The 17,946-nt window shown below is 50.6% G+C and overlaps 1 long non-coding RNA gene across 1 annotated transcript in view; it reads right to left on the bottom strand.

Annotated features, from left to right (window-relative positions):
• Window positions 1-787: 787 nt before the first annotated feature.
• LOC129388372 (uncharacterized) overlaps window positions 788-17,946 on the bottom strand; it is a 44,706-nt gene continuing 27,547 nt past the window's right edge. Inside the window, exon 5 of the long non-coding RNA XR_011890413.1 lies at window positions 788-940. This is a non-coding gene — a long non-coding RNA (uncharacterized lncRNA). The remainder of the gene's footprint in view (window positions 941-17,946) is intronic.

Genomic DNA, 17,946 nt, shown 5'->3' with positions numbered 1-17,946 from the left:
GCTAATTTGCACGTCCAATAAAACTACAAACCTTGCTTCATGCAGCAGTATAATGCTTTGCTTTCAGTATTAATGCTTCACCTTTCGGCCAAAACTGCGACCTTTTTCTTCTATTCTTCTAGTTTTTTTTTACCATACACCGGGGGAGGGGGGGGGGGCATGACAGATATAATGTCGCATATACCCTTTGTGTTCCTTTGCGCTGTTCGAAAACATATCAAACACATCATTGCGAAGGGTACAGAGATACCTGTGGCGTAAGATATTAAGGAAGAAGAGCAACACAGCGTCGTGCAAAAAGGAACAATGTTTCGACGAACGGCATTAGGCCAATGCCGGACGCAAATATGACGGATGCTTGTAAGTACAAGGTAAATTCCACGGCGAATGAAAGTTTCTTGCCATTGGTAAGACAATCCTCATATGTTGAACGCTAGTTTGCAGTAATATTACTACGGTAACACTGCGTGTCAGTGTACATTTATGTCGTGAGTTCACTGAAGGGAATACTGACACGCAGTTTTTACTATTAAATTAAAAAATGTGGCGTGCGGTGGTGGAATAGTAAAATGCCACGAAAATGTCTATAATATGTGAGCAGGCACGGGATCTCGAAAAATGCGATTCGTAATGTTTTGAATGTTTCCGTCCACAGTGTACAAAAAACAGAACAATGCATATTTCACTGTATTTTTTGCAGGCTGCAGAAATAAGGAACAAGCAATCGCAGAAAGACATTAGGGCTTGTTAAGTTCTGTATATTAAAATAGATTACTCAATAGTCTCATTCCGGCACTCGCAATTTCTACAAGAAATCACGATTGTACTTTATTTGGACAGGTGTTGGTGCTCTGGCACAGCGAAAGAAATGCACTTTTGCATTCATCGTGATTTTGCTGAGCAGTGCTTTTAAGGACCCACACAGTACAGATGGCGCCACCTGAAAAATAGGGAAAACAAGATGAATACGAATTCGCGACTACCTAAACCCACAAAGCTTGGAAATTTTGCTGCTGCCATGAAAGTGCCAACAATACAATCCAAATTACTGTGAGAAAAATACTTTAATGCGTATAGGCTTTATGAGAAGCTCAATTACTCTGAAGCTTGTATAGATGTCTTGGTAAATGAATGGCGCCTATTTATCAGTATGTTCACGTACGCTGTGTCACGTGCCCACTTGCACGTACCCAGTGGGCCAAGTAATTTATTCAGCCGCCTAATCAATGACACTGATCCAGTGGCTCAATTTCTAGCATAATCGTATGCAGAAGTAGCCAGCACCCGATAGTATGGGGGAAGAAGCAAAGAAAAATAAGCAAGAAGTACAAGCTTAGTAATTTCGGACTACTTCCCCATGGTTGCAGATCTGGCGGCTCTTTACTGATATTTGACACAGAGCACTCCACCGAGCAGGCTGGCGTACGCTTCAACTATTTGCCGCAAGGAAGTGGTTTTGGAAGTGCCCTAACAACTTCGCTGTAAAGCAGTTAACGTTAAAATGCACCTAGGTTTATTCCGCAGCCTCAACACCCAATATTGTACCGCAACATTTCAGACATACACACGCAAAAGCAAATGGTTAAGCTTATATAGTTAGATGCACATTTAATTTGATACGGAATGTTCTGTATGCCCTGTATGCACCCAGTTTGGAAAAAAAAGAAGCACACATACGAAACATTATATTATATATATGTGCGTTGTTACGTTTCGCCTACGACGCGCGGTATAGCCGGCGCGGATGCAACGGACGCCGGGGCTTCGTTCAAAGCGGCGGACATTTTGGCCCGTTCAGCGCCGCCGATACGCCTCCCCGCCAAGCGCGTCCAGGCGTGTTTCAGTGCCACGTGTCTTCGTGTGTGCGTGTGTGTGTGTGTGTGCCCACGCTTGTCAAAGCGCGGCAGCCGGGGAGAGGAGCTCCCCAAGAGTGAAGCGAGGAGGTCTGACCACGGCGCCGGCCTGGCGATGCGTCACTACACTCGTCTCAACCTGTCTCTCAGCGTGTCCGTGGCGCCGTCACGTGCGCCAGTGACGAGGCGTTCCTTCTCGCCCTCAACTCCGAGACTATAAGAGCAGCTGCCCCCGGACGCCGAGGGAGAGGCTCCGATTTCTTCTGTCGAGTTACGTGCTCTCCCGTCTCTCACTTCGGTCGACCTGACCGCCCGCTCTTTTGCGATGTTAGAATAAACCAGTTGTTCTGTTACCAGTCGACTCATGCTTTGCCGAGACCTTCGGATGCTTCCAGTGCCCCAGGCCGCCAGGCCAACGCTACCCTTGGGGCTTGCGACCCGATTGCAACAACGGGTGTCAGCGCTGAGTTTGCAACAACTCGTGCCAGCGGTGCGATTCTAACAGCTGGTTGCCAGCGGTGAGATCGCGACAACGGAGGCCAGCAGCGAAGATATGCAGTTGACTGTATGCTGAGCAGCACAACGACCATCCGGGAGCAGTGCAACGAGCCCTGTGTGATGACTGGTTGCCTACAGCGGAACGACTGCGCTGAATTCTTGGCTGCGAGGTTTGGTGAGTGCGGGACTTTCTTCTACTGAGTTTTGCCAGGCTTTTGTTAGTGTCAGAAACAGAGCTGGTAATTGTGGTTGTCGTTGCTGCCGGGTTAGTTTGCGGCAAGACAATAGTAGGCAGTAGAGAAAGCAGCATTCAGAGCAGCCATGGATTTGAAGTCGTTGCGCAAACCGAAATTGCTGGAGCTTGCAAGAGAGTTGGGTCTGGATGTCTCAGACAAACTCAGAAAACCGGAACTGCTAAGGGCTATTCTTGAGTTAGAAGCTGAGGATGACGAGCTGTCGGAATGCCTTGAGACCATTGAGGAGCGGGCAAAAAGACAGGAGCGCGAACTTAAAGAGCAAAAAGAAAGACATGAGCGCGAACTTCAAGAGCAAAAAGAGAAACAGGAGCGCGAACTTAAAGAACAGAAACAGGAGCGCGAACGAAAAGAGCAGAAAGAAAAAGAAGAGCGCGAACACGCTTTGGAAATGAAGCGTCTCGAGGTAGAGATGGAACGCGCTCGTAATGGAAGTCAGGCACACGGTGCAGGAGAACGAGTATTGTTCAAAATGACTGACCTGATGCGGCCGTTTAAGCTTGGAGAGGACATTGGTTTGTTCCTGGTTAACTTTGAGCGAACGTGCGAGAAGCAGGGGTTCTCTCGGGAAACGTGGCCACAGCGCTTGCTCACTTTGTTACCCGGCGAGGCGGCCGACGTAGTCGCTCGCTTGAAAAGAGAGGAGGCAGAGGATTTCGACCAAGTGAAATCGAGTCTGCTAAAAAAGTACAGGCTGTCCGCGGAGGCGTTCCGTCGGAAGTTTCGGGAAAATGAGAAAGGCAAAAGTGAGTCATATACAGAGTTTGCCTACAGGCTTATGTCAAACATGCAGGAGTGGCTCAAAGAAGAGAAAGCGTTTGGTGACCACGAGAAAGTTCTGCAGTGTTTCGGGCTAGAACAGTTTTATAGTCGGTTACCTGAGAACGTGCGGTACTGGGTCTTGGATAGGCCAGACGTTAGTACGGTGGCTCGAGCCGCTGAGCTAGCCGAGGAGTTTGTGACGCGTCGGGCTCGCGGAGCTAAGGACGGTCAAAAGGGTGAATTTGGCTCCAAGTTTGAGAGGCCAAAGTTCACGCCCATGAGAGCAAAGGGGGACACACGTAGTGCGGATGCGAGTGAAAGCAGTCCGACCGAACGTAAGGAGACGGCGGCAACCGAAGCCGAACGCAGAAAGCGGTTCGAGACGAGGCAAGCGCGCGTTTGTTATACGTGCCAGAAGCCGGGTCACTTTTCGGCGCAGTGTCCAGAAACAAAAACAAAAGTCGTGTTTTTGTCTTTATGCAGCACTGACGAGAACATGAAGCTTCTCGAGCCTTACATGCGAGACCTCCTCGTGAACGGGAAAGAGTGCCGAGTGCTTCGCGATTCCGCAGCTACAATGGATGTAGTTCACCCCTCTTACGTAGAACCCGATATGTTCACGGGCGAGTGTGCATGGATCAAGCAAGCAGTGGAAGCTCATAGCGTGTGTCTGCCCGTAGCAAAAGTGCTTATTGAAGGACCTTTCGGAGCACTTGAGACGGAGGCCGCAGTGTCATCTATGCTGCCCCCCCAGTACCCGTACCTATTTTCGAACAGGTCCGATCACCTCCTGCGCGAGAAGGGGCTTTTGTTTGGTGAGGCTAGCGTTCAGGCCTTAACCAGATCGAAGGTTCGGGAGCTCGCTGCAAAGGCGGTAGTTGCGGGGCCGACGTTGTCGAACGATGAGAAAGGGTCAGAGGCGCAGCAAGCTGATATTCAGAGCACGCCCGAACTGAATAAAATTGAGCCTGTAGCGTTAAAGGCACCAGATACTGGAGAGGAAATTCCCGATGCGGGAAAGTTAGAAGAGCTATCTGCAGATTTGCTCATCGCGCCTACGTCAGATGGACTTAATAGGTTGCTAAAAGTCAGCCGGTCGGCTTTGATAGCCGAGCAAAAGAAGGATGGCAGCCTAGAAAACATCCGCTGCATTGTCAAGGAAGGTATCGCCAAGAAAAATGCTCGCTTTGTGGAAAGAGGTGGGGTCCTGTACCGGAAGTATCTAGACCGCAGGGGAGTGGAGTTCGATCAGCTGATCGTGCCTCAATGCTATCGTCAGGATCTGTTGCGCTTGTCGCATGGGGGTTCGTGGTCCGGACACCTAGGAGTGAAGAAAACTAAGGACCGTCTCTTGCAAGAGTACTATTGGCCAGGGTGTTTTCGGGACGCAGACCACTTTGTGAAGACATGTGACACCTGTCAGCGGGTGGGCAAACCAGGGGACAAATCGAGGGCGCCGTTGAAATTGGTACCTATCATTACGGAGCCTTTTAGACGGCTCGTTATTGATACAGTGGGACCTCTGCCGGTAACAGCCACGGGGTACAGACACATTTTGACTGTGATCTGCCCAGCGGCAAAGTTCCCTGAAGCAGTGCCGCTTAAAGAACTCAGCTCAGTTGAGATAGTCAATGCACTACTGTCCATATTTGCGCGAGTTGGGTTTCCTGCGGAAATCCAATCAGATCAGGGCACAGTGTTTACTAGCGCTTTGACGACAGCCTTTCTCGAAAGGTGCGGGGTAAAGCTGTTACACAGCTCAGTGCACCACCCCCAGTCGAATTCCGTTGAGAAGCTCCACTCCGTCATGAAGCGCGTGTTGAGAGCATTGTGTTTTGAACATCAAACTGACTGGGAGCTGTGTCTGCCTGGGGTGATGTTTGCATTACGGACCGCGCCGCATGCGGCTACGGGGTTTTCGCCAGCTGAGCTGGTGTACGGTCGCTCGCTGCGATCTCCGCTTCGCATGCTTCGAGACGGATCACTGCCCTCTCCAATGGCTGCAGATCATCTCTTCCACAAATGGCCGCCTCCTGCGCTGGAGCCTCGCTTTGCAACAATATTGCTTTGAGGTGCGTTACAAAAAGGGGAGTCTCAACGGTAACGCCGATGGCTTAAGTCGAAGCCCCTAACGTGGGAATCAGCCTCAAAATTGTTTGTTACTGATGTTTTTCTTCCTGAGGCAGGATTTTTAGCATTGCTTTTGTGTAGTGTTTCAAAGTGATGATGTGCTTTCTAGTGCAATTTTCCGATTTATGGACGCGTTCTGAGTGCTGCTAAACTACTGTAAGGAACTAGGCAGTAGTATAAAAGGGGAAAGAGCCTGGCAGGGCTTAGTGAGGGTTGTGCCGTGCTTGCTGACTGAGCGGTTGACTTTCGGCGTAGTTCTAACGCTTGCCGGGAACGAGAACAAAAATGTCAACTCTCCCGAAGTCACATTGCAGTATCCTGTGTGAACCTGAACGAGAGAACGAGGCCTTCTCCGTGCGCTGCGCTCAAGAAACGCCGACGGACGCCCGACTTCGGTTATGTGCATCATCGAGCGACATCCCTCCGGACAGCGGATGCAGTCCCCTGACCATCGGGATCTCCTTCCCCCGGCGGGGCGGTCTGTTACGTTTCGCCTACGACGCGCGGTATAGCCGGCGCGGATGCAACGGACGCCGGGGCTTCGTTCAAAGCGGCGGACATTTTGGCCCGTTCAGCGCCGCCGATACGCCTCCCCGCCAAGCGCGTCCAGGCGTGTTTCAGTGCCACGTGTCTTCGTGTGTGCGTGTGTGTGTGTGTGTGCCCACGCTTGTCAAAGCGCGGCAGCCGGGGAGAGGAGCTCCCCAAGAGTGAAGCGAGGAGGTCTGACCACGGCGCCGGCCTGGCGATGCGTCACTACACTCGTCTCAACCTGTCTCTCAGCGTGTCCGTGGCGCCGTCACGTGCGCCAGTGACGAGGCGTTCCTTCTCGCCCTCAACTCCGAGACTATAAGAGCAGCTGCCCCCGGACGCCGAGGGAGAGGCTCCGATTTCTTCTGTCGAGTTACGTGCTCTCCCGTCTCTCACTTCGGTCGACTTGACCGCCCGCTCTTTTGCGATGTTAGAATAAACCAGTTGTTCTGTTACCAGTCGACTCATGCTTTGCCGAGACCTTCGGATGCTTCCAGTGCCCCAGGCCGCCAGGCCAACGCTACCCTTGGGGCTTGCGACCCGATTGCAACAACGGGTGTCAGCGCTGAGTTTGCAACAACTCGTGCCAGCGGTGCGATTCTAACAGCGTGCGTGCGTGCGTGCGTGTGTGTGTGTGTGTGTGTGTGTGTGTGTGTGTGTGTGTGTGTGTGTGTGTGTGTGTGTGTGTGTGTGTGTGTGTGTGTGTGTGTGTGTGTGTGTGTGTGTGTGTGTGTGTGTGTGTGTGTGTGTGTGTGTGTGTGTGTGTGTGTGTGTGTGTGTGTGTGTGTGTGTGTGTGTGTGTGTGTGTGTGTGTGTGTGTATAGATAGGGCTGGGTTTCGTCAAAGTGAAGCACGCTGGACCACACGTAACGTACGCACGAAAGAGACGACGAACGTTTCAGAACTAGGACGCGTTTACTTAACGTTTTCGGCTGGTGGACTTTTCGGCGGGTCCACCACCTGAAAATGTTAAGTGAGCAACGCCTACTTCGAAAAAGTTCGTCGTTTCTTTCCTGTACATATTGTTACGGAAGTATGAAAGAAGACAGAGGAAGAAGAAGATCGCTGGACGCTGGCTGCTGCGTGTTGTTGGTGGTCAGCCATCTTGTCTACGCTGACTCATCCTGTATATATATATTGTAAATACAGTCTTTATATACTCCTAACATCCCCGTAACACATTGGTAGGAGGTGTGGGGTGCCACAGTGAAAACAGAGCTCCGCAGTGGACGTCGCATCACCGTCCGCAACATGAATGACGGTAAGCACGCGGAATCAACGTCGTTGGGGCCTCCAACATCACCGTCGCCACCTACGTCGCTGTCGCCTTCGATTGTTGTTGTGCAACCCAAGGATCCTGGAACTTTCTGCGGGACCGATGGCGCCGACGTTAAAGAGTGGGCAGCTATGTATGTAGGCGTGAGCGGAATCAAAAGATGGGACCCTGCGCTTATGCTAGCCAACCTGTTGTTCTACCTACGAGGCACGGCAAATGTGTGGTACAAAAACTATGAAGAGGAGCTCGCCAGCTGAAACCAATGCAAAGAGAAGTTGACAGGGTTGTTTGGCAAACCAGCCGGCCATAAATTGGAACAAAGCAGGAACTCGCCTCCAGTTCCCACGGAGTCCTATGTCTCGTACATCCCGGACGTGCTGGCACTTTGTCGTAAAGCCGATCACGACATGACAGAAGGTGAAAAGGTCGGGAACGTGCTTAAGGGCATTGCTGACGAGGTCTTTAATCTGCTCATGTGCAAAAGCTGCTCTACAGTTGATGCCATTAATAAAGAGTGCAGATAATTCGACCAGGCAAAAAGTCAACGCGTCTTGCAACCATTCGCCAGATTTCCCTATACTGCCACAACGTCGACGTGTGAAGATCAACCCGCACAGCAGCATGCGTCGCCATCAGAGGACATTGTGCCAATCGTTCGACGTGAACTGGATACGATGGCGCCCGCAGCTTTCTGTTCGCGCAGCCCCGATGCTACCACTTTTTCGGTTCCCGTCATACAAGCCATCATTCGCCAGGAACTTGAAAACACTGGATAACATTCTGTCTGTGCTGTCGCCAATCCCACAGCTAACAAACGCCCTTCTACTATTTTCGCTCTACCCCGCCGTTTCTCTCCGCGTTATCGCAAGCCGACTGAGTGGAGAACGGCGCACGACCAGCCGATATGTTTCACCTGTCGCCGCATTGGCAATATCGCCCGATACTGTCGCAACTCGTGGCCCTAAACACCTCGCACGCCGACCAACCTAAGCCGTTTTAATGGAAATGCCCGCAGTGTTTCGCTCATCGCCAAGTCCAACAGCGCCGGCAACTCTGTTAGGAACACGTGGTACAGTCGCTCACCATCGCCGCGGGGACCGCAGTCGCGCTCACCGCAAACACGTCGCCCATCTTCCCTTTCACCGCAGCCATGTTGTCTTTCGTCCCCTGTGGCTTTTAGCCGCAATCTTACGGAAAACTAAGAAATGCAGCCCTCGGAGATGGTGTTGCATTGCCTACTAATGCAGCAAATCCTCTGTCTGTGCCGACAAGGAGTAGCGTAATTGGCGTTAAAATAGACGGCGTACCTGTCCAAGCACTCGTCGACACTAAGGCCCACGATTCTGTGATGAGTGCTAGCTTACGTAGACGTTTTAAGAAGGTCCTCACCCTAGCGGCTGCCCGAGTGCTTCGTGTGGCTGACGGCGGCGTGCTGGATGTTTTGGGATGTCTACTGCGCGATTAAGTATAGCCGGCCACCCTACTTCTGTTTGCTCTGATCGACAACTGCCCTCATGACGTTATCCTTAGATTGGACTTTTTATCCGCTCATTCTCCTCTCATCGACTGCGCGACTGGCGTCTTCAGTTAGAACTGCTTCAACTCACTGATGCTCCGAGCACCGCCCGACCGCACTTGTGCTCGCTTCACGATGTGCGTCTGGCACACGAGGCAGTGACTTACGTCACTTTGACCGCTCAGCCACAGGTTCCTGACGGTGATTATGTGCTTCTCCCCATCGACGACGTGCTTTTGAACCGGAACGTTGCTGTTCCGCATACGCTGGTCACGGTTACTAATAACGGCGTCGTTCTACGGCTTCTGAATTAGGCCTGTGTCCTCAAGTGATTCCGACCGGCAAGTTCTTGGCCAGCGTTTCTAGTGGTTCCGAATTTGACATTGAGGGTCTGAATGCCAAGAGTGGTTTCTCCACGCCAATTGCAGCACACAGCTCTGGTTCTTTCTATGGATGACCTCGCGAAAATGATTGCACCTGACCTCACATCGGCACGCGCCACGGACATACGTCTCCTGCCTTAATCGTACAGCGGCATCTTTGATTTCGGCGACAGGCTTTTCGGCCAAACATCTGTTGTTCACCACCGTATAAAGCATACGAATCCTATTCGACGGCGTCCCTGTCCTGTATCGCATGCTGAACATTGAGTCATCCAAACAGAAGAGGAAAAAATGCTCCGCAATGGGGTCATCGAGCCATCAACCAGCCCTTGGGCTTCGCGTGTCGTCCTTGTGAAAAAGAAAGATGGTACCGGGCGTTCTCGCGTCGATTATCACCACTAAAGACCATGCGAATGACGTCTACCCACTACCAGACATCGATGACGCCTTGGACTGCTTCCGCGGAGCTAAATACTTCTCGTCCATCGATGTTCGATCCGGTTACTGGTAGATTTCAGTTCATGAAATGGACCGCGAGAATACGGCCTTCATCACGCCGGATGGCTTATATCAGTTCAAAGTCATGCCCTTTGGCCTATGCAATGCTCCTGCGACACAAGAACGTATGATGGACTCTCTTCTGCGAGGCTACAGATGGACCATCTGGCTTTGTTACCTTGACGACGTTATTGTTTTTTCTCCCATATTCGGCAGCCACATTACCCGACTCGCTGCCATTCTTGCGGTCTTCCGAAAAGCCAGCCTCCAACTGAACTACACGAAGTATCAATACGGGCACCGCCATATTACCGTGTTGGGACACCTGTTTGACGCATCCGGTGTTCAACCAGACCCGGAAAAAGTTCGTGCCGTACGCAGTTTCCCTGTGCCACGTTCTGCTTCTGACGTGCGTTGCCTGTGTTCGTCGGCCTGCGCTCATACTTTCGCCGTTTCGTCAAAAACCTCGCCGACGTCGCTCGGCCTTTGACAGATCTAATGAAGAACACGCCATCTCGTGGCGCCCGGAGCAGGTTCATGCATTCACCAACCTTATCGCGTTTCTGACCACCCTTCCCATACTTGCCCACTTTGACCCATCCGCATAGACCGAAGTCCACACTGATGCAAGCGACCATGGCATCGGCGCTGTTCTCGCGCAACAACAAAATGGTACCGAGTGCATGTTAGCTTACGCCAGCCTCCTGCTGTCACCTGTCGAGAGAAATAACTCCATCACCGAGCGGTAGTGCTTGGCTTTAGTTTGGGCGAAGGTCAAGATCCGGCCATATTTGTACGGCCGCACGTTTTTGGTCGCCACGCCCATCACGCACTCTGCTGGCTGTCTTCCCTTCGGGACCCGACTGGACGGCTTGATCGCGCGACTTTGCGGCTCCAGGAATTTTCATTTATTGTTAGTTACAAGACTGGAAGCCTCCACAAGGATGCTGACTGCCTCTCTCGTTACCCCGTGAATCCACCCCCCCCCCCCCCTTGATCCTACTGCGCATGATCCGATTACCTGCGTGATGGCTTTTACTGACATGACCGACATGCGCGCTAAACAGCAACGCGACGAATCCTTACAGTCCATCATCGCCACAGTGCAGTCTGGCAGCACTGACGGCACGTGCCGCATGTTTGTGCTCGACAACGGCATCCTCTACCGCCGCGATATGACCCGTGACGGTCCTGAGTTGCTCCTTGTCCTTCCTAGTCATCTGCGATCCATCGCTCTCAAAGAACTTCACGATGCACCGACGGCGGGACACCTTGAAGTTTTGCGCACATACGACCGCGTACGGCGGCGGTTCTTCTGGTCGGGTCTGTACCACTCCGTGCGTTGCTATATCGCAACTTGCGAATAGTGTCAGCGCTGGAAGAAACCTCCCCTGCCACCTTTCGGACGACTCCATCCAATTGAAGTTCCCTCTGAACTGTTCTTTCGCGTAGGCCTTGACTTGCTTGGCCTATTTCGAACGGCAACTAGAGGGAATAAGTGGCTCGCCATCGCTACTGATTACGTGACACGCTACGTGATAACAAATGCGTTGCCGACTAGTTGCGCAACCGACGTCGCCCAATTTCTCCTTCATGACGTTATTCTGCACCATGGTGCGCCTCGACAGTTACTTGCAGACCGCGGCCGCTCGTTCTTGTTTCGAGTTTTCGACGACCTCCTCCGCTCTTGTGCCAACGAGCTCAAGCTGTTCCCCGCCTACCACCCACAAACGAACGGTCTTACGGAACGTCTCAACCGAACAATTAAAGAGATGCTGTCGATGTACGTCTACAACGATCACCGTGACTGGGACGCCACGCTGGCCTACATGACGTTCGCGTATAAGTCGTCCCGACCTGACACCGCAGGATATTCACCCTTTTATCTTTTGTATGGTCGCGACCCCACATTGCCGTCTGACACCATCCTCCTTTCTGTGGCAAATGTTGCAACTGAGTACGTTGGTGGAGTCATCGATCACGCTCACATGGCGCGTCAAGTCGGCCGATATCGTTTACTAGCCTCGCAGCATATACAAAAATAGTGTTATGACCAATGCCACCACGATGGCATTGGTCATAACACTATTGTCACTCACTAACACTGCCACTCGTGCCAGGTGGTGTTATGTTCGCGCCTTTGGTCACCATGTCGTCGGGTTGAACTGTCCCGGAGCTTCTCTCTCGCTACACAGCGCCTTTTGAAGTCCTACGTCAAGTTAACGACGTAAATTACGAGATTTCGCCGCTACAGTTTGATGCATCTTCAGGTCCGACGCTTGTTGAATTCGTGCACTCTTCGCGGCTGAAGCCATACTTCGATGGCAATTTTTCGGCTACAGCGCGCCGAGACGGCTCTTTACCACCCGGGGGTCCTGTTACGGAAGGACGAAACAAGACAGAGGAAGAAGTTCGCGAGACGCTGGCTGATGCGTGTCGTTGGCGGTCAGCCATCTTGTCTACGCTGACTCATCCTGTATATATATTGTAAATAAAGCATTTATATACTCCTAACATCCCCGTAACAATATGCATATATATGCAGTGAAAAATTCGGACACCAGCAATCGATGTGAAAGATGACTTAGTGTGTTGGTGCTCACGCTCGCTCTGCTTGGTCGTTGATCGGACCGGTTTCGTCTGTCTTGATCACTGCGATAAATCACGCCTGCACCTAGACGGGTGCTTGCATTTCGTGGAGGCGATGGTTTCACTCTTCCCCTTGGAACGCCGTACCCGGGAAATAGCTGCAGCGTCGGCTATGCATGACGACGTGGCAGCGCAAGGTGCTACCTCGTACCAGGTCTTTTTCTGTTCATGGGTTCCAAGGCAGGGTCACCCTGTTATAATCAACGGTACCGACGACCCCAACGTGGAGCACTGGCTGTCCTAATACGAACGAATGAGTGCGCACAACAAATGGAGTCACGTCGCCAAATAAAACGCTGCCAAATTTTACTTCAGAAACACAAGCCATCTATGGTTTTGTAACCACAAAGCTGGCATTGTCAACTAATCGTCTTTTAGAACGAGCTCCGCGGAAGCCTTCGACTGATCTTTTGTGCGCAACCTGAGCGCACAAACACTCGTTTTCCATCGCCGCGACTTCCGCATGCGCGACGGCGACCTAAATCAGGGCTACGTTTGTCTTGAGCCATCATCTGGTCTCCACTACACCCGGCTTCGGTCGGCCCAGCGTCCGATTTTATCTCGTTAGGTGAAGGTGCCTTCGGCACACGCCAGTTTCCATCCCGACGTTGCCGTTAACTTTCACTTATGCTCCGCCGCCACCAGCCCTTTGAAGAGTAAAACAGACCGTCGCAGTTCATGAAGTAATAATTGCACTCGTGTCAAAAACTGCAAGGCATCTCTTATTTCCTGCTAAAGAGATCAACGTGTAGATTGACGGTGTTGCTGTGCAAGCGCTTATTGATGCCGAAGCTTTTGTCTCTGTGCTTAGTGCAGAACTATGTCGACAGTTGAAAAATGTTCACGATTCCGCATTCTAAATTCTTCCTACGTAAGCCATCCGAGCACCATGTTCAGCCTTCTGCGTCGTGCACGGTTCGGCTTGTCATTGAGGACATATTGTATACCGTTGAATTTGTCGTCTTTTAGCCACGCTCGCACGACGTTGTTCTTAGCTGGGACTTCCTTTCTACACACAATGCCGTTGTTGACTGTGAGCGTGGTGAACTTGCATTGTCGCTGGTGTTTGTGACCACATTTGCCCAGTGTTTCTCACCTTTTCATGGAGCTGTCATCGCCGCAAGCAGTGACATATCTCCTTTCTCTGCTGCTCTCGTGCCTCTTTCTTGCTACTCTGCTCCCTATACTACCACTTTGTTTTCATTCCGAAGCCTTCACCTCTCGCAGAAGCTTCATCCTTCCTTTTGAATTTCTCACAATAAAAAACAATTGCCGAGCCATTTATATTATACATCCGCCATCTTCATCAGCCACTTTATACCGCGACAAATGTCCGGGTCGACTTGAAGACAGTCACTCCGTTTATCCCCATCAACTGCCCAATCTCCTGACTGACCATGTCGCCAGCAGTATTTCTGCTACCTCAGCTGCTTCGTCGTTCCCACGATTCTACAAACCATCAATTGATTCCCAACTCTCCGATAACCTGCGCGCCGAGCTCTAAGGCACCGAGCTCTTTGAGCTCGTCAACCATTTTAGGACATCTTTTGACCATCAACAACCTTTCTTGTATTTGTAAGCTTTGGTTTCCACATGATGTGCTGTTCAGCAACATTGGGGACGAGTTAGAACAAATGTTTGAGGACTTTAACTGAGAGAGCCTAAGAGTTGGGTTGAAGATTAATATGCAGAAAACAAAGATAGTGATCAATAGGCTAGCAACGAAAGAAGAGCTCAGGATCGCCAGTCAGCCTCTAGAGTCTGTGAAGGAGTACGTTTACTTAGGTCAGTTACTCACAGGGGACCCTGATCATGAGAAGAAAACTTACAGAAGAATAAAAATGCCTTGGAGCGCATACGGCAGATATTGTCATATCCTGAGCAGAAGCTCATCATTATCATTAAAATTAAATGTGTAGAATCAGTGCATTCTAGTTGTGCTAACATATGGTGCAGAAACGTGGAGACTGATGAAGAAGGTCGAGAACAAATTGGGGACCGCACAAACAGCGATGGAACGAAGATTTTTAGGCGAAAGGCAAAGAGACAGGAAGAGCGCGGTGTGTATAAGAGAACAAACGAGGTTTGCCGATATTCTAATTGACGTTAAGAGAAAGAAAGAGAGCTGGACAATTGATCTAATGCGTGGGTTAGATAACCGGTGGGCCATTAGGGTTACAGAATGGGTGCCAAGAGAAGAGAAGCGCCGTCGAGAACTGCCGAAAACTTGGTGGGGTGATGAAATTACGTAATTCGCAGGCGCTAGTTGGAATCGGTCGGCGCAGGACAGCGGTAATTTGAGATTACAGGGTGAGGCCTTCGTCCTGCAGTGGAAATAAAATAGGCGAATGATGATGATGATGATGATGATGACGAACCTGCCTTGGGCCGTGCATTCGTCATCGTTCACCACATGGACACCTGTACACATGCGCCTCTGCGCTAGCGCCCATATGGAGTCTTCCACGCAAAATGCCTTGTAATTGACAACAAGGTGAACGATATCGTTCAATTGGACGTGATACAGTCTTCACAAAGCCCCTGTGCCTTCCCTTTTGTGCTGGTGAAGAAAAATGCTGGTAGCATCAGATTCTATCTGAACTGTCGGCGCCCTGTTAAGATCACAAACAACGTTGTTTATCTCCCGCCGCAAATCGACGCCGCCCTCGACAGCCCTCAAGGAGCAGAGTTCTTTTTCTGGATTAAATCTCTGTCGGGGTGTTGCCAAGTATCAATTGATAAAGCTGACTGCCCGAAGACTGCGTTTGTAACAACCGATGGGCTATACGACTTTAACGATATGGCCCTCGGCCTTTGCAATGCACCTGCTACTTTCGAACGCCTCATGGACAACATATAAGAAATTAGTGCGGAATAGTGTTGGCTTTGAGAACGTGGCGAATATAAAATACTCCAGTAGTCGAAGATTCCTAGCGAAATATTCCACATGCTGATAAATTTGAATTTGCTTAAATTTGCTGCTTGTCGGGTAGAGTGTACTGCCTTTCGCAAGCATATACAGTTCTGAATCCGACGACGGCAGGTTGAGAAGTTAAGGACATGAGTGTCACGCGTCGGAGTTTCCTTAGCGACCTCGCAACCACGACAAGAACACCTACAGATGTAGTACCTGGAAAGGCAGACAGCAGGAAGGAGCATTCTGGCAGCACTTTCACAGCGAGACTCACGCCTACGCACTGCTGTATCCCGCAGCGTCACACGTTGGGGGCCGCCCAGGCGTTAGTTTTGGAACATTTTGTGCTAAAAAAAAAACCCAGATATGGTATAACTGATAGCGCTACTTCGCGCGCTATGTGACTTGCTGGCAGAAGAAATGGGAGGAAATGCCTCTTCCCCTGCAATACATCTCTTGTATTCGTGTTTGGACACATTTCCATCTCCCCTAAACGCATCTGTAAGCTCCCCTGTGGTGTATGTAGGCAAACCATCCGCAACGTGAAATCATATTCTTCTTTCCTTTCTCATTCCAACATATTTAGACTGTTTTTGTCTACTTGAACAGTGTTACTCTGGAACGTTGTATTTATTGGTTTTTTTAATACATTTTCCTGCATTGCTTGTGAGGGCGTGATAGGGAAAAAGCCCACACCCACTCTGCTGCTTCGGTCACTAACAAGACGACTCCACTTGCCTGTAACCCCTGACAACGATCGGTCCACTGACACAAACTGTTGGGCAATAAAGCAAAGGTTACCGCGAAGTTGTGGAAATCACTTTCGCTCATTTATTATTTGGCTCGTTGAGCAACCACGATAAATTTATTAAAGAGGTTTATTCGCTGTGAACTGAAAGCGTGCAGGGCGGCGGTAGAATATAGGCAATAATCCGAGCCCGAGAGACAGAGAGCAAGGACAGGAAAGGCAGGGAGGTAAACCAGAAGAGCACCCTGTTTGCTTTTCTACACTTAGGGTGGGGGAAAGGGAATCGAAAGAAGAAAAAAATAGAGAGTAAGCACTGAGTACGTGTGGGTAGGGCTCTATAAACGGTCTCTTAAGCTGGTGTAATTCAAATACTGTTCTAGTGCACGAATCACTTTTCGTGCCAGTGACGTGTGTGGCCACGGTCCGAGTATCTTTGACTCGGTGAACGGTCTTGAGTCCAGTCGGTGTTAAGTTGCCCGCAGAGAGAGGCGTTGGACATCGTAGCGAGGGCACGTAGACAATAGATGCTCGATGGTTTCCTCGCAACCACAGGAGTCGCACATCGGGCCCTCGGTCATTCCCAAACGATAGCAGTATTCGTTCGTTAAGGCCCCTCCCAGCCACAAGCGGCACAGCAAGGTTATTTCTCAGAGCCGCGAACCCGAGCGTAGAGCCGGTGATGGTGTTGCGCCAGCGTTCGTCGTGTTCGCTATAATTACTCCTGGGAACGAAAAGAAGCCTTCTTGGGGACTTAAGAGCTCACCACGATGAGCGGGTCGTAGTACGTCTTGAGGCGCTGCACATGAACAATATGGCTGCCTTGCTAAGAGACCAAGGCAGTCTGGCGGATCTTTCAATGATGAAAACCAACCGAGTGCATGATGGTCTGTGCTGACATCGATTGGGCACCTATACATGCAAGGACGAAACATAGCAGCAGCCCAGACGATGGCTAAGCATCTATTATCCGTCACACTGTAGTTCGTCTCCGCTTTTCTGAGTACCCCACTTGCTTATGCAACAACGTATTCGGCGAATGCAGGCTTGCGTTCCGCAAGGACAGTGTCTAGGCAGACGTCGCTACCACCCGTATGCACTTCCGTAGGGGCTGTTGGGTCGTAATGCCGCAAAACTCAAGGGGAAGTAAAGGCGGTGCACTTCGTGAAAGCTTCCTCGCACTCCGATAACAATGAGGAGGCAGGGCCGTTATTTCCGAGCAGCTTCTTCAGGGGCGATATGCTTGTAGTAAAATTTCGAGTGAACCGTCTGAAGACGAGGGTCGGACGCTACGGCATATGTCTTTTATTGACATTGGTTTAGAGAATTAGAGAAACAAGCGGATTACTACAGCCTAGTGTAATGTTAACAGCAGCAAACGGTAGCACAAACTCTTTTCGTGTAAGGAACAGACCATATGAAGAACAGTGCTACTGTGTCAAAGAGGCTGCTGCAACACACGCGCAGATGCGCCGAGGCGTTTGTAGAAATGTTCATGTCCTACTTCACGAGCACTTTGCAAGAAATGGGGGAGTGTCATCTAATATAATATTTACCACCGGCGATAGTTCAACTTCAGTAGGCGCGGAATGAATGAAGGCATTATGGCGCGAAAGAAAGTCCCAACCGATCATAACCTAATGAGAGCACGAAGAAATAACAGTAAACTCAATGGTATACAAGACATCCTCAATGACCACACGCACCGTACACGGTGCGACAGGTGAACATGCGGAGCGCTTGCTGTGCTGAGGCACAACCCCGACAGGGTTTCGCATTCTTAACAGAGTTGGTGCCTCCAGTGTCGACGAGAGCAAAGGCACGAACGACTTCAACATAAACTTCTATAACATTTGATGGATGACGGTGAGTACTTTTGTAGTTCGACGGTGCCGCAGTCCTAGCCTCGTGGACTGCGACAATTACTTTTCTTTGTTTCG

This window comes from Dermacentor andersoni, chromosome 10 (assembly GCF_023375885.2).
Source record: "Dermacentor andersoni chromosome 10, qqDerAnde1_hic_scaffold, whole genome shotgun sequence".
NCBI lineage: Eukaryota > Metazoa > Arthropoda > Arachnida > Ixodida > Ixodidae > Dermacentor > Dermacentor andersoni.
Note: the sequence above shows the minus strand (reverse complement) of the source record. Positions and strands in the feature narration are given on the sequence as shown.